This window comes from Agelaius tricolor, unplaced genomic scaffold (genome assembly GCF_023055355.1).
Source record: "Agelaius tricolor isolate 1412-34295 unplaced genomic scaffold, bAgeTri1.0.p SCAF_5, whole genome shotgun sequence".
Classification (NCBI taxonomy): Eukaryota; Metazoa; Chordata; class Aves; order Passeriformes; family Icteridae; genus Agelaius; species Agelaius tricolor.
Genome location: NW_027269265.1, coordinates 21,843,482 through 21,856,318, shown reverse-complemented (window position 1 = coordinate 21,856,318; position 12,837 = coordinate 21,843,482). Strand labels below are relative to the sequence as shown.

The window sequence follows — 12,837 nt, the reverse complement described above, 5'->3', positions numbered from 1 at the left end:
GGTAATTTTTGTGGTTGACAGACACAGGAAAGTGTTTCCTCCACATGGTCCCCGTATGACACTGGAATCACAAAAATTGTCTGTCTTGCATTCTAGGTATAAAATAGATGTATATTTATCCTTATATGGGCTTAGAGAATTGAGACACTTGTGTGCAGGGAAGCTTGGGATCTATCAGGCTGTTTCCATCTGAGTACACTGGCTGTTTTTCCTTAAATATCTGGGAGTGGGATTTGGAGACACTTGTCTCCAGTGTTGAATAGAAATGTATCATTAACCAGAATGGGGTATGGTGGAGGTAGATAGGGTCACTGCATCTTTTGACTGTCCATGTTTCTGGCATGTGTCTGTGGAGCACAGTGAGAGGATGAACCTGGATGACACAACTGCTCTTCACTTCTTACTTTAGCTGCAAAAGCTTCTGTTCAGCAGTGTTGGGCTGATTGCAAACAGAAATGCAAGGGAAAAAAAGAGTCATTCTGTTTCTGAGTGTATTTTACTAGGTGACTTAAGATCTTTAACTGCCACTTCTTCATAAGTCCATTGTATCTGGGGGTATAAAGGAAGCCAAAGATTGGAGTGGTGCTAATGCTGAAGATGAGAGGGCAGTAAATAGGCCTGAAAGCTATAGAAAATTCTTCTGACAAGTTCATCTCTTCCCTGTCTCTGGGAAGGTAGCATAGACACTGAAAGTCACCATTAAAATATGTGCACATAGAATTCATGGTAATTGAGTCCTTTGACATGGGCACTGGCAAACTTCCACCAGAACATGGCAGGGCAGGGCTAGTTTACATTTCTGTCCCATCACCAACATGTGGTTCTCTCTCATTCCCTTTCCTGCCTGCTGGATGTGTAAAGGAAGTTCTTAGTCCCTTCTGGCTCTGGAGTTGCCCTCCCAGCTGCACACTGCACAGCATGCTCAGCCTGCCACCATGCACCATCAGCTTTTCAGGAGCTAATTGGATAAACTCTACTCTAGAGCCCATTGAACTTGCCTGTAACAGTGCTTAATTAAAGTGCACAAAGTTTGAAGAGATAGCAAGTTAAGGCTTAATGCAATAACGAAATGGCACTATTCCACCATCTGCTTCCTTCAAGACGTTAATTGCTTCCACATATTTGTTTGTTTTAATTAGGAAAGAACCTTGATTAAAATGGAATGAGAAGGGGTAAGAGTGGAGGAAAGAAAGGCTGGAAGGAGAGGAAGATGGGAGTGCAAGAGAGTGAGAAAGGAATGAAAGATGAAGGTTCGACCATGCTGCTGAGTGCTGATCAGCTGTGAAATAGCTGCCTAATATTTTGGCACTTGTGGACACAGCTTGGACAAGCACCATGGTGTTGTGTCACTGAGAAACTCAGTCATAAAAGACGAAAGGAATAAGTGAAAAAAGCAAAAGTATTTTCCATGGAGCAATCTGTGTTACAACTACATCTTACCCACTTTTGCAGAATCTTCCCTGGTTGTTCACTGTGACTGCAGTGCTTTGTTTTTTTCGGTCTTAAGTATAACCCACATGGAAAGAAAGGTAAACAGACTTCTCCCATGGTTGGTGCTTTCCTCTTCCTTGAAGTACTATCCTTCTGCATTAAGCTCATCTTGGAAAGTCTTCAGTTTCTTATGAGCAGCTCCAGATAAAAGCACTTTCTAATGATTGATAACCATGTCTGCTTGAAGATGTCAGAATTTTCTGAATTGATGACTGATAAAAGAAAACTTAACAAATAATTTAAAAGCTTATTTCCCCATTCCTAAGTAGGGGCATTGGCTGAAATTTCAGAGATAGGGGGTTAGAAACTTTTAATTTTATTAATCTGACTTACCATTGTCTATGGTATATACATTGGTATATATGTATATGTATATGGTTATATATGTATATACCATATTGGTATATATGGTATATACATCTATTCTTCTTCTATTTCTTTCTCTCCGTGTCTGTTTTTTCTCCTTCGTTTTCCCCCTTTTTACCCTCTTGAGAGTGAAGTCTGATTTCCCAAGCAAGTATCAATGTAATTAAAGTCAAACACAGCTTTTAAAAAAGGGAATCAACTAATTTATTTCCTGAGCCATTTGTATTTTGGCCAGATTTTGATAACGGAAAAGCACAAACCCAGGAGCATGAAATGGGGTTATTGTAGTCACTGAAATAATAAAATGTTTAATAACATGATGAGTAAAAATGCTTGTTTTACAGGAGACTATAGGCCTTGTATTATTCTGTTCTATTCTTTGCATTCCTTCCCCATCCTGCTCTCTGACAGAGGCTGCAGCTTTGACATACCCAAATCTACTGTCATTTTTTTATATCCCACTTTGGATTTTTTCTGAAAATCTCTTTTGCTAGTGGAATGTAGTTCCATTCCTCTTTGGCAAGTTAAAGAAAGCTTGTGGTCAAAGAAAAATCTTTTATTCACTTAATCTCTTACCCAAAAATAGAAAAAAAAATCCTCAACCCCAAACCCTCACATAATTACCTTGAACAGATTGGTGAATGTTTTGATAACTGTGGAAAATGTGTACTCAAAGAGTTATTATCCAGTAAGTATGGATAAATATTTTGGGAGGTTTAGTACAAGGATGGGAGCATGGCTTTTCACCTGTGGATCTCTGGTCCAAAATTAAGTGCTTTAATTTTGTCCTTACAATCCAGTGTGATTGTTCCCTTGGGGCAGGATAGGAGGCTCACTGGATCAATTCTAATCACATTGCTTAGTGTTATGCACAAAGCAAAACACTCCTCCAAGATGTAAGCTATAAAAGAACCAGAAGAGAATCCAGGTTAGTAGGGACTTCAGAGTAAACTGAGTGGTATGCTGGGGTACTTTGGTGTTTTGTTTTCTTTTTTTACCATCTCCTATTTTTAAATTAATTTGCTTTCTTTTTGCACTATAAACTCCACCAATATCCTAGTTCAGTATGATACAGCTTCTTAGCTTCATGCAGTTCTGGTGATCCCACCTGGAAACATGGAAAACATTCCTCAGACTCCAAGTGGTATCCATGTGAAGAGATGGAAGGGCTCCCTCTCCTCAGCTCATGAGAGGAGGGCTAGGGCAGGGAGTACTGTAAAAGCCACAGTGCTCTGGAGAAGTGGTCTGGATGTGGCCTCCAGTTTTGGGTTATAGCCAAGACTGAAGTGGAGAGGAGATGGATGGCTTGGCTAAAACTGTGTGAATGTGTCTTTAGGTGTTGAGAAGTGGGATGTAAAGTGACTGAGCAGGAGGCAGACTTCCATTCCACAGTGGGCAGTAGGAGATGGCACTGGAGGAAGATTCTGGGGAGGAGGAAAGGAAGGAGCACACACTAGAACCTCTTAATGCAAAGTTACATTACAGTTGCAGTAAGACAGGCTGATTTCAATGTCCAGGGTCTTGTGTTTTGATTGTGAAAGTACTGAATGAGGATGTGCAGTGGGTGGGGTGGCTGGATTTAGGAAAAAGACCACCTGTCTTCAACAGCAGAATTTTCTCAGCCTACTGTTGCAGAGTCTGATGGGGATGAGTGTCTAAGGAGGAAAATGTCCCTGTGGGATTCTTAGCTATTATGAGTGTGAAGATTAAGGGAAGTTTATTCTTGAAGTCTGTGAAATCAACTGAATCAGTGGGGTGTCCTTTTATTTTTTTTTTCCCCAGCAGTGCTGCTTAAATAATTTTTTCTGACTTTATTGCCATTACCTACCTAAATACCAAATATTCTACTGAACACTACCATTCCCTCCCTCCTCTGCTCAATCATGCATTCCTGCCTCTATGGTATTGTTACCTCAGACTTTATTTTCATCATCATGAAACAGCCTGCAGTCCTGTGGCTTAAAATCAACTAGTTGTGTAGTGAATGGCAGGTGTAGATGGTACAGTTGCAATCTTAATCTCTCCCACTAGTCAGAAAAAGCTATTGGGAATAGATATTTTAGGAGATATTCTCTGAATGTCTAATTCTGTTGCCCTGGACGAGCAGTGCTTGCTATAGCCAAGCTGTAAAGGATTCTCTTGGGAGACATCTGACAGAAAGCCAAGAGTGAGCTGTAGTCCAAGACAACAGACTGGCTCAGTGCTGCAGAGTAACTGTACACCTTTATTGACATGTATTTTTTAACAGGTGACTACTTCTAGCCTGTATTTGTGAGGTAATCAGAAGACCCATGGACTCATGGGTTTTCCATATCCTCTTCCCTTTTCATTTAATTCTGTAGGAAATCCTACATTAGGGATTCTGTAAAAGCAGCTTACAGTGATGTATGTCTTCCCTTTCCTGTAAACTATGGAGACACTTTTACTTTTTGCTGTAGTGGAGATTGCACATGTTTGAAAACCAGCTACTTTGAAAGCAGCTTTTCATTTTTTAAATGATGTTCATAATTAAGTGAATCTAAAATGCCATATTTTTTCAAAACAGACTTTGTAGATTCCTCCCTTCATTTAGATCTTAATTAAATGCATAGATGGACTTTCTTCTGTTAGATGGATGTCTTTTTAACTTGCTTAATTTTTGACTTCTAAAAATCCCAGAAAAGTGGAGGAAGCAAGTCGAAATAGTTGTACTTAGCAGATCTTTAGCACTGAGCAATGCTGCATACAAGCAGCCTGTCTGGATTTATGTCTTTCTCTTCCTCTGAGCCTTTCAGATAGTTTAAGATGACCTGTTCAAAAATGGAGTTAAACGTACCCATTTTCCCCCACATGATTGACTGTCTGTTTCTGGAGCCCCAGAGATGAGTTCTGCCTTGGAGAGTTTTGGGGGGGGGAAAGAGGGGCTGCAGTTCTCCTGGACCGAGCAGTACATGGACTGTGGGCCATGATTCCCATTTAAAACACAGAGCAGCCATTGTACAGATTCATTTGGTTGGTATTTAAATGGGGAAGGTGAGTGCCCCAGTTTGCTGTGTTGTATCACAGGAGGGAGGTTCTGTATGGCTGGGCAAGGCAGCCCCAGGGAGGTGCAGACCTTGTCAGCTCTCTGTGACTGAGCTGTTCTGCTCTGCCAAAGCTGTCTGCTGCAGGGGAGTGAGAGGGCAGCTGCAGGTAGGTCAGGAGTTGAGGCAGATGAAGGCTTCCCCACTCCCCCATCATTGCCCTGTCTTTCTCCCTGCCTGCTGAGTAAACCTGTGCCTCTTTGGCACTGAAACATGAGGAATGATGGAAGAAAATATGCTGTGTTTTATAGATACATCTTCCCTTGCTTAATTTGAGAGCAGTCTCTTAATGCCATAAAAGAAGATAGATTGCTCTTCTGTTAGCTTGCCTTTTGAGTGGTTTGAGCACTTCACAATGACTAATTAAAATTTACAATGTGGCTGCTGTAGTCCTAGCTATATCTCCTGAAAGAGCACTTTGCCTAAGGCCAACAAGTCAAACAAGTCGTGAGCCTCTTTATTTTGACTCTTGCATGTACTCTGACTGCTAGAACATGAAGTTCATTGCATCAATCTTACTAGTGAGCAGCAAAATATTGGCAGCTAAAAACAAGGTGCTATAGATAAAATGAGTTAAATTCATGTGTGATAAAGTTACATGGGGGAGAGGTTTGGTCTAGAATCTGGCAACTGGCAGGTTGCAGGAACCATCTGTTGCCCGTGGTATCAAGTAATCATTTTCATTAGTTACTTCTAAATCTCAGTAACTCAATGTAATTTGGAAGCAGAAGTTCTGCCAGGTTATTACAAGCACATCAGGTATCTTCCATGTAAGTGTTGATTAGAAAAGCTTTTCCCCATTTCTCCCAGACTTATTTTTGTACTCTTGACAGGTGTGGGGTGGGAGACTGGAGTGCTCAGTCTACCCAGGAATGAGTGCTCTCACTAGTGAGGGTTTTTTCCCACCCACATGTTTTAGCTACATCCTAGGCAGAGTGTCTCCTTAGGTATAGAGAGGAGTTGTACTGTTTTGTCTTTCCTTGCTTGCCTTATCAGTGGACCACAGAAAAATCACTGTGAGGGTTTGTGGTGTTTAATTTAGAAACTGGGGCTAATCTTGCAGCATTTCCCTCACTGGCTTCCAGTTTGCCAGCAGCTAGCAAAACCTATATGTGGAAAAAGGAGGTGAAAATTGGGACCAAAAAGGAGCAAGACCCATCACTGCCTCATCACTTATCTCTAGAGTTATGCAGAAGTTCCCCAACATGTGAGCTGAGTGCAGGGCTTGGTATGAAAGGGAAAAAGTGGGTGCTGTTAGCAAGAACTGCTCATAATGTTTTTGTCAAAATAATGGCTTTTCAGACTGTGAAAACAATGTTAGCAGAAAGGATGTATTATTCAGAATGTTCAGATTTTTTTTTGTTGAGAGGGAGGGTAATACATTTAAAATTGATTTGAAATGAAAAGTTATGCAGTTGCTAGGAATGAAGCTATTTATATAGCAGTCTCAGTTTTCCCACTTCTATACTCCTTCCCTATTCTATACTTCTTTCCCAGAAGAAATAAAAATAAACTGCAAATAATGACTGGAAGTTACTATATCCAAAGCCAGGTAAATTAGAATGTTTCATTTTTAAATTAAAATAGAAAACTCAATTAAAGCCCCTCAATATAACAAATGTTATTTTCATTTTCACTAGTGGCTTTCATAACAAACAATTATCCTTTGTCAGCTGTATTGCTAACCATAGAGAGAGTCATATTAAGTATGGCAAAGCAGAAAATATGTCCCATGCAGCTATGGAATACCATATAGCGATATTCCCAGAGCCACTCTTGCATCTGTAACCTTAGAAATTCTGGTCTGGGGAGTTGCAGGAATTTAGGTATTTTCCTTGCTCTCTCTTTTCTTCTTTGTAGTTTTTTTTCTTTCCTATTTTTAAAGTATGTGAGTTTGAATCCTGGCTTGAGCAGGTTGAGTTGGGATTTTGAATTCGCAGCCCAGTCACTCAGAATGTCAATTGTCTTCCAGGGCACTGCACTGTGAGTCCCAAGGCTGGAAGCTCTTTAAAATACCATCTGACTTTTAAAGGAACATTTGCAGGAATATATATATATTTTTTTTCCTCTTAAGTCTCTCTAAATCTACCAAGTGTGATTGATTTATCAATATGTAGCCAGTAATGATTAAATAAAGGGATGCGTCTCCTCCAGTGGTGTTAAAATGCTCCATTAGAAAATTTGAACTAATTTCTAAAGGCATTAATTTCCGTAGTGCTGCTAGTTAGCTTTTTCTTTCCCTGAGCTCACTTGAGGTATTGAGCTGGCTGACAGACTTTGCTTCCTGGGTCTGTGGCCCTGGCACACTCCTGCATTTGGGGCTTTAATATAGAGAGAAGATAGAAGAGTGCTGTGCAGTGCTCCTAGCCTGTTTCTCAGGTGTTTGAAGGGTTATTCTCTGTTACACTATTTCCTAGTGGTTTTATCCAAGTTAATTTTAAAATAAAATTCAGTTTTGCTCATCCACCTTTCTGCAGTCATGCCCAAGTACTTTTGAAAGCCCAGGACTGTCCAGCCTCTGGACTTCTTGTTTTAGCTAGTGTCTGCCTCTCTGTCACTCTCTATGATGATTCCTCTTGTGCTTTCCCACATGCATGCATCCCCAGCCTTTTTGGCATCTTCTGTGTTGCTTACTCCAGGAAATGTAATTTCAATATTAGGTGGTTCCACTGAAATAGGCAGATGAATCCTTTACACTTGAATTTTGCAAAAACCCTTTTGTTTTCCACATATTAATGTTTGGTTCTACATTTCAGAGCAGGAAGTTTCTGAGGAAAAGACAACTAGAGAGAAAATTTGTAGGGCAAAACAGTTTTAAGCACAGAAAGGCAGGAAGATGGAAATGAATTAAAAAACAAAAATGAGAACTCTGTTCTGTGTGTGACTTGTCCCACTGTCTGGGCCCATAGGACTCCTAAGATTACCTGTTCAACAGCCTTCTTTTCAAAAGACATTGTGCCAGAAGCATTGTATTTCTGCTTTGAGGGTCCCTGGGGCTCCAGAGCCTGGGTAGCCTTCACAACACTGTTTTAGTCCTTAGCTGTGAGGCCACTGCTGTGGCAGAGTGGCAGGTTTGTTATTCCAGCCTTGCCTGCAGGCAGCCTGGGTTAGGTGGAGGATTGCTTGGTGCACTCTGACAGATCACCATGTAGTGCTGCAGGCACAGGCCAGGCTGAAATGACTCCTTGCAAGTAGAGTGTGTTTAGTGTATTTCTTACCTGAGCCATAATTGCTGGTCAGTTTAGAAACTGACCCCTATCATGAAAAATTACAAGTAATTTCCTTGATGATCTGGAAAGTTTTCAATATCCTCAGCCTTTGAAGTGTTATCCTTTTCCAGCCAAGACAGTGACACTTAAAGATTTTTGCAACAAGTCTGTGTTGGCAAAGATTTCCACTTCCATTTCCCCAGCATGCTAGAACTGGAAAACCTATCTATGCATAGCTTCTCATCATGTTCACCCAATTACCCTGAGGTAGAAGTGGGGAGAGGGATGGGGTGGAATGAATTTTGGCAGGAATTTGTATATTAGAGGATGAAAACAACAGATAGCTGGAAGAATGCATTGATTTCCCATGGCAGGGGATTCCCAGCCTGCTGTTATGTGTACACCCACGAAAAGCAACATGTTTCTGGAGCTAGTGGTATGAGAGGAGTGTGGTTCAGAAAGCAGAGACATCCTCTCACAGTGGCTGAGACTTGTAGAGCACTTAGCAGGGTGCCAGTGCCAGCTCCCTGTGTGGGTCAGCATCAGGCACTGAGAGCTGGGTGCTTACAGATCAGCCACACTTCAGTTCCACTGTTTAACTGGGCTCCCTGAAAGGCCTTTGGTCCATAAATGGAACTTTGGCTGCTTAAAGGGCTTAGGAACTGAGGGCATTGCCTGCACTCTGGACAGCTTCTCACATCTGTGTGCTATGTTTAGGTATTTGTGTTTGCTTTGTGGGAAGGTGAGTAGAAATTTTTGCATGAAATTCCTAAGTTGCAATAAAACTTCAGAGAACTGAGTTCACTTATGAGAGAGTGCTAACATGTTACATAATGGGAAAATCCACTGTAGATTTCAAGATGTCCATGGGTCCTTTATTTCCTTTTTAAGTGGATGGTGCTTATTTTCCCGTGAGCCAGCAGACTGAGAGAATGATCTAAATTAATTCCTGGCCATACTAATGACAGGGAAATCTGGCCACGTTCAGTGTCCCATACATGCTATGTTTTTAGTACAGTAACAAATTTGATTGCACCTGCCTCCTGTCTTTATAATATACTGTCACAACATTTAAAAACATGCAGACTGCTCTGACTTACTGGAAATAGGTCCAGGAGTATAAAATATGTTGAGGAAGTGTGAATTGACTGTGATCTGTAAGCGAAACAAAAAGTGAGTTAAAATTTTGTTCTCACTATAGTCATTCTGATACTCCTTTTAAGCTTTTATTTTTCCATTTTTTTAAGTGTTATACATCAGCTGGAATATAAAGGCATTTTAGTGCTAGCTCAAGTACATAAAATCACAGTTATTAATGTGTACATGTGTAGTGCCTCATAACTCTGCTCTTGACTATGTGGTGCTAGATTCTGTCAGACAGAACAGAAAATGTTCTTGCTCCTGAAGAACTTAAAATGCATGTGCAAGGAAGATGGAGATGGGTAGACAGACAGCTAGGAAAAGCAATGTATTCGTAGGGTTACTTAGTATGCTGGCCATTTGTTTTATTTTGTTGTTGATTTTGTGCTTTGTATCTTTTTCTAAAATCAGGTAACTGAGAAAGCAGTGGATCAGTGACTTTTTTCCTCTTCCTTCAAAGTCAGGATTCCCCCCCACACTCCAGTTGTGTGTCCCCTTTGAGGAGTATCTAATGCTGGCCTGTGTCTGTAATATAAAATAATTTTGGCGGGAAAGTAAGCCCGTTCTGCACTGTTAATCTTTGGAAAATCTTGGAAGCAGCCTTATTTTCAGGCATTAGTGATGTGCTCAAACTTTGGTTTTTGGTAACACTAAGCACATTTTCAAAAGACTTGATTTTTATTAAACAAAAATGGAAATGCTATGTATGCATGTATTGAAACAAAATACTTTATACTTCTGGAAGAAGCATTGCATTTCTTAATAATGCACTGTGATACTACCAAATTCCCCACTAACATTCCCTGCTGAGATGTGTATAGCTACTGACTGCATTTGGTCTATTAGGGTCTGGTAGAGTAAACAATGCTACAGATCTGTCCGAGCTTTTTGATGGCAGAAAGGAGAGGACACGGGGGATAGAGACAGACCATCTACAGAAGGAGTAAAATAAATGATAATGATTCAGAGCTCTCCAACTGTTGAGCTTCAAAGTCTGTAGAAAAGCAGGTATTCTTTGTTCTCTTTTCACGATGGTGGAATTGAGGCAAGGCCAGTGTTCCCAGTGCAGCTGCCATGGGAATTACAATAAAGGCTGTTGCGTTTTGCAGAAATTGCTCTCCTGGTTAGTACCAGCTCAGAGATGAGGGAGTCTGGTTTCTCTTTCGTGGCAGAACAGAGCAATAGCTGCTCAGCTGCTGCCAACGCTTCCTTTTAGCTGCTCCTTGTTAGTGGAGAGTTTGTGGTAATGGGGGTAATTAACACACTGGGAGTCATTTCTGTGTCCTGGAAGGGAACAGAAAGCCATCAGAGCAGCCCCAGACATGATTGCTCTGCAGGGTTATTTTCCCTCTCTCTTTCTTTCTTTTCCATTGTGCTTGGGTTTTGATTTTTCTTCTTTGTGTTAAGAAAGCTGGAGAACTGAAATGGTCTGTAAATTGCATTCATGCTGAGCCCGGGCTAGGTAGGCTAGTTAAAGGTCACTCTCATGGACTAGATGGCCTCCTCTGTGGGGTGGTGAGAGTGTTTAAGAAGGGAGTCACAATGTCCCTTGTGTCTTTTTTAACCCTTCTTTTTCCGGGATAGATTTGTAGAGCTCTGGTTCTGAGTTAAGTTTGTTTAAATAGGCCCAGGAGGTAAAAACGTGAAGGGTGGTTATGATAAAACAGTAACACTTCGAGCAGTCGGATGACTTTCCTATCTCAGGAGTCAGAAGTGGGGCTGTGCTGCCATGGTCTCATGCTGTTTATTGAACTAAGCACTTTATTGGTTTGCTCATATCCCTTCTGAAGCTGCTGGTGGCATTTCAGTGGTATGACTTGCTAGTGCAGGTGAGTTCAGCTCTCCCATGCATAGGTGCCTAGTTTGGGTGTTACATGGTGTTTCTGGAGCTGAGCTCCAAGGTTAGCCTTATCATAAGTAGTTATTGTTGCCTTCCCCAGGGAAGAACTCGGAACAGGGAGAAGGGCAGTGGGCTTAAACTGACTGCAAATCACATGCCCAGGTACCAGGAAACCAATCAACCATCTACCTACAGGTTACAATTGATGGTGAATGCATGTGCATATACTAATCCACTACAGGGAAGCAAAGACAAACTAATTTAGCTTTATAGTCTATTTTTTTCTTACTTTAAGAGGACACTCTTGAATTATTACTCTGTACCTCTGTTTTCTTGCTTTCTGCTTGATACAGTTTATTTGCAGCTGTCTCCTAGGGAGCTCAATGCTGAATTTAGATAAGAATTAAGTAACTCAAACTCAGTTTTTAAGAATGGAAAAGTTAAGCTTGCAAGATATATCAGTAGTGCAAAGTACCAAAGAACATGGAAGAATGCGTTTTCTACTTGGGCTTGGAGTAGGGCAAAGGCATGTGTGGTTTCACAGTGATGTGAGAGACTAGCATCAGTAATATATCCCTGAAAACCATGCAGAAGAGGTCAACAGGTGCTCCATGTCACCCTCAGTCCCTAATTTTAAGATGCTGGTCTTCATATGCACATATCTCTACATCCAAGATAAAGCCTGAAATATCAGTGTTTCTCTCCTTACAGCCAGCCAGCCAGTTATGTAAATGCTGCATCCCATGAAGTTCTGCCAAGTTCAGCACAACCTAGGTGTGTTCAGCTCTTTGCTAAGCAAAGCCCCTGTTTTTGACCTCACTTCCAGCCTCTTCTCTGAGCAGAGCCCATCTTGCCTTACCTGTGACCCCTCTGAGCTGTATAGTGCCACTGAAATCTCCCTTGGTAAAAGAATCATAGAATTGAAAGATGATAGAAGCTCTCTGTCTCTATCTTCATCCTAGTTCTTTCAGCTCAGGTTCCTGGCACCACCCCAGAGTCCTCTCCATCCCAGCAAGGGTATAAGACAGTGTCCAGATTTATTACTGAGATGCAAATGCTGCTAGAGGAATTAAAAACTAAATTAGCCCCTGCAGTTTTCTCTAGTCTCATGAATTTCAAACCCTCCATGTCCCCTCTCAGTTCTCTGTAAACATCCCTGCATGCATCCTTGCTGAGGATGTTGTATGATGGGAAGATTTCTGTGTTTCACTGTAGCAACTCAGTTTTCACATCTGCATTTTTATTGGAAGGGTTATTTTTTTTTTATGCTTTGACCCTTTGTCTTTTGACACAGTTCAGCTGGGGATAGATCAGGCAGAAAGATTTCAAAGCATTAGCCAAAAGGAGCCTGTTGTTCCAAACTGGATGAATGAATAAATACTATGAATTCCCCATTTCTCTCTGTTAGTAAGCTGGACTTTTAATATCAATTATTGAGGGTAAATTTTACTGTATCCTTTTGAGCAGCATATGTCATAGAGCTGTAATGATTTAATTGCTGTACTTTGCACCAATTGAGGGAAGACATGTGGATGCAGAGCCAAATTAGGATCCTGCTTACTCCTTCCTAAAACTGCTGCTTCATTAGGGCTTGGGGAATAAAGAAAAGAATTGGATTTTGCTTGTTTTAGAGTGAAGGAATGGACAAAAGTGAGTTTACATGGGGTATTAAATACATGGATCTTAGGTGAGCAATGTATATTTTTCCTTCTGCTCAAACTGTGGCATA

The 12,837-nt window shown here is 41.0% G+C and overlaps 1 protein-coding gene across 1 annotated transcript in view; it reads left to right on the top strand.

Moving 5' to 3' along the window:
• NRXN3 (neurexin 3) overlaps positions 1-12,837 on the top strand; it is a 967,492-nt gene that overhangs the window by 34,767 nt on the left and 919,888 nt on the right. The gene's annotated exons all lie outside the window — the stretch shown is intronic.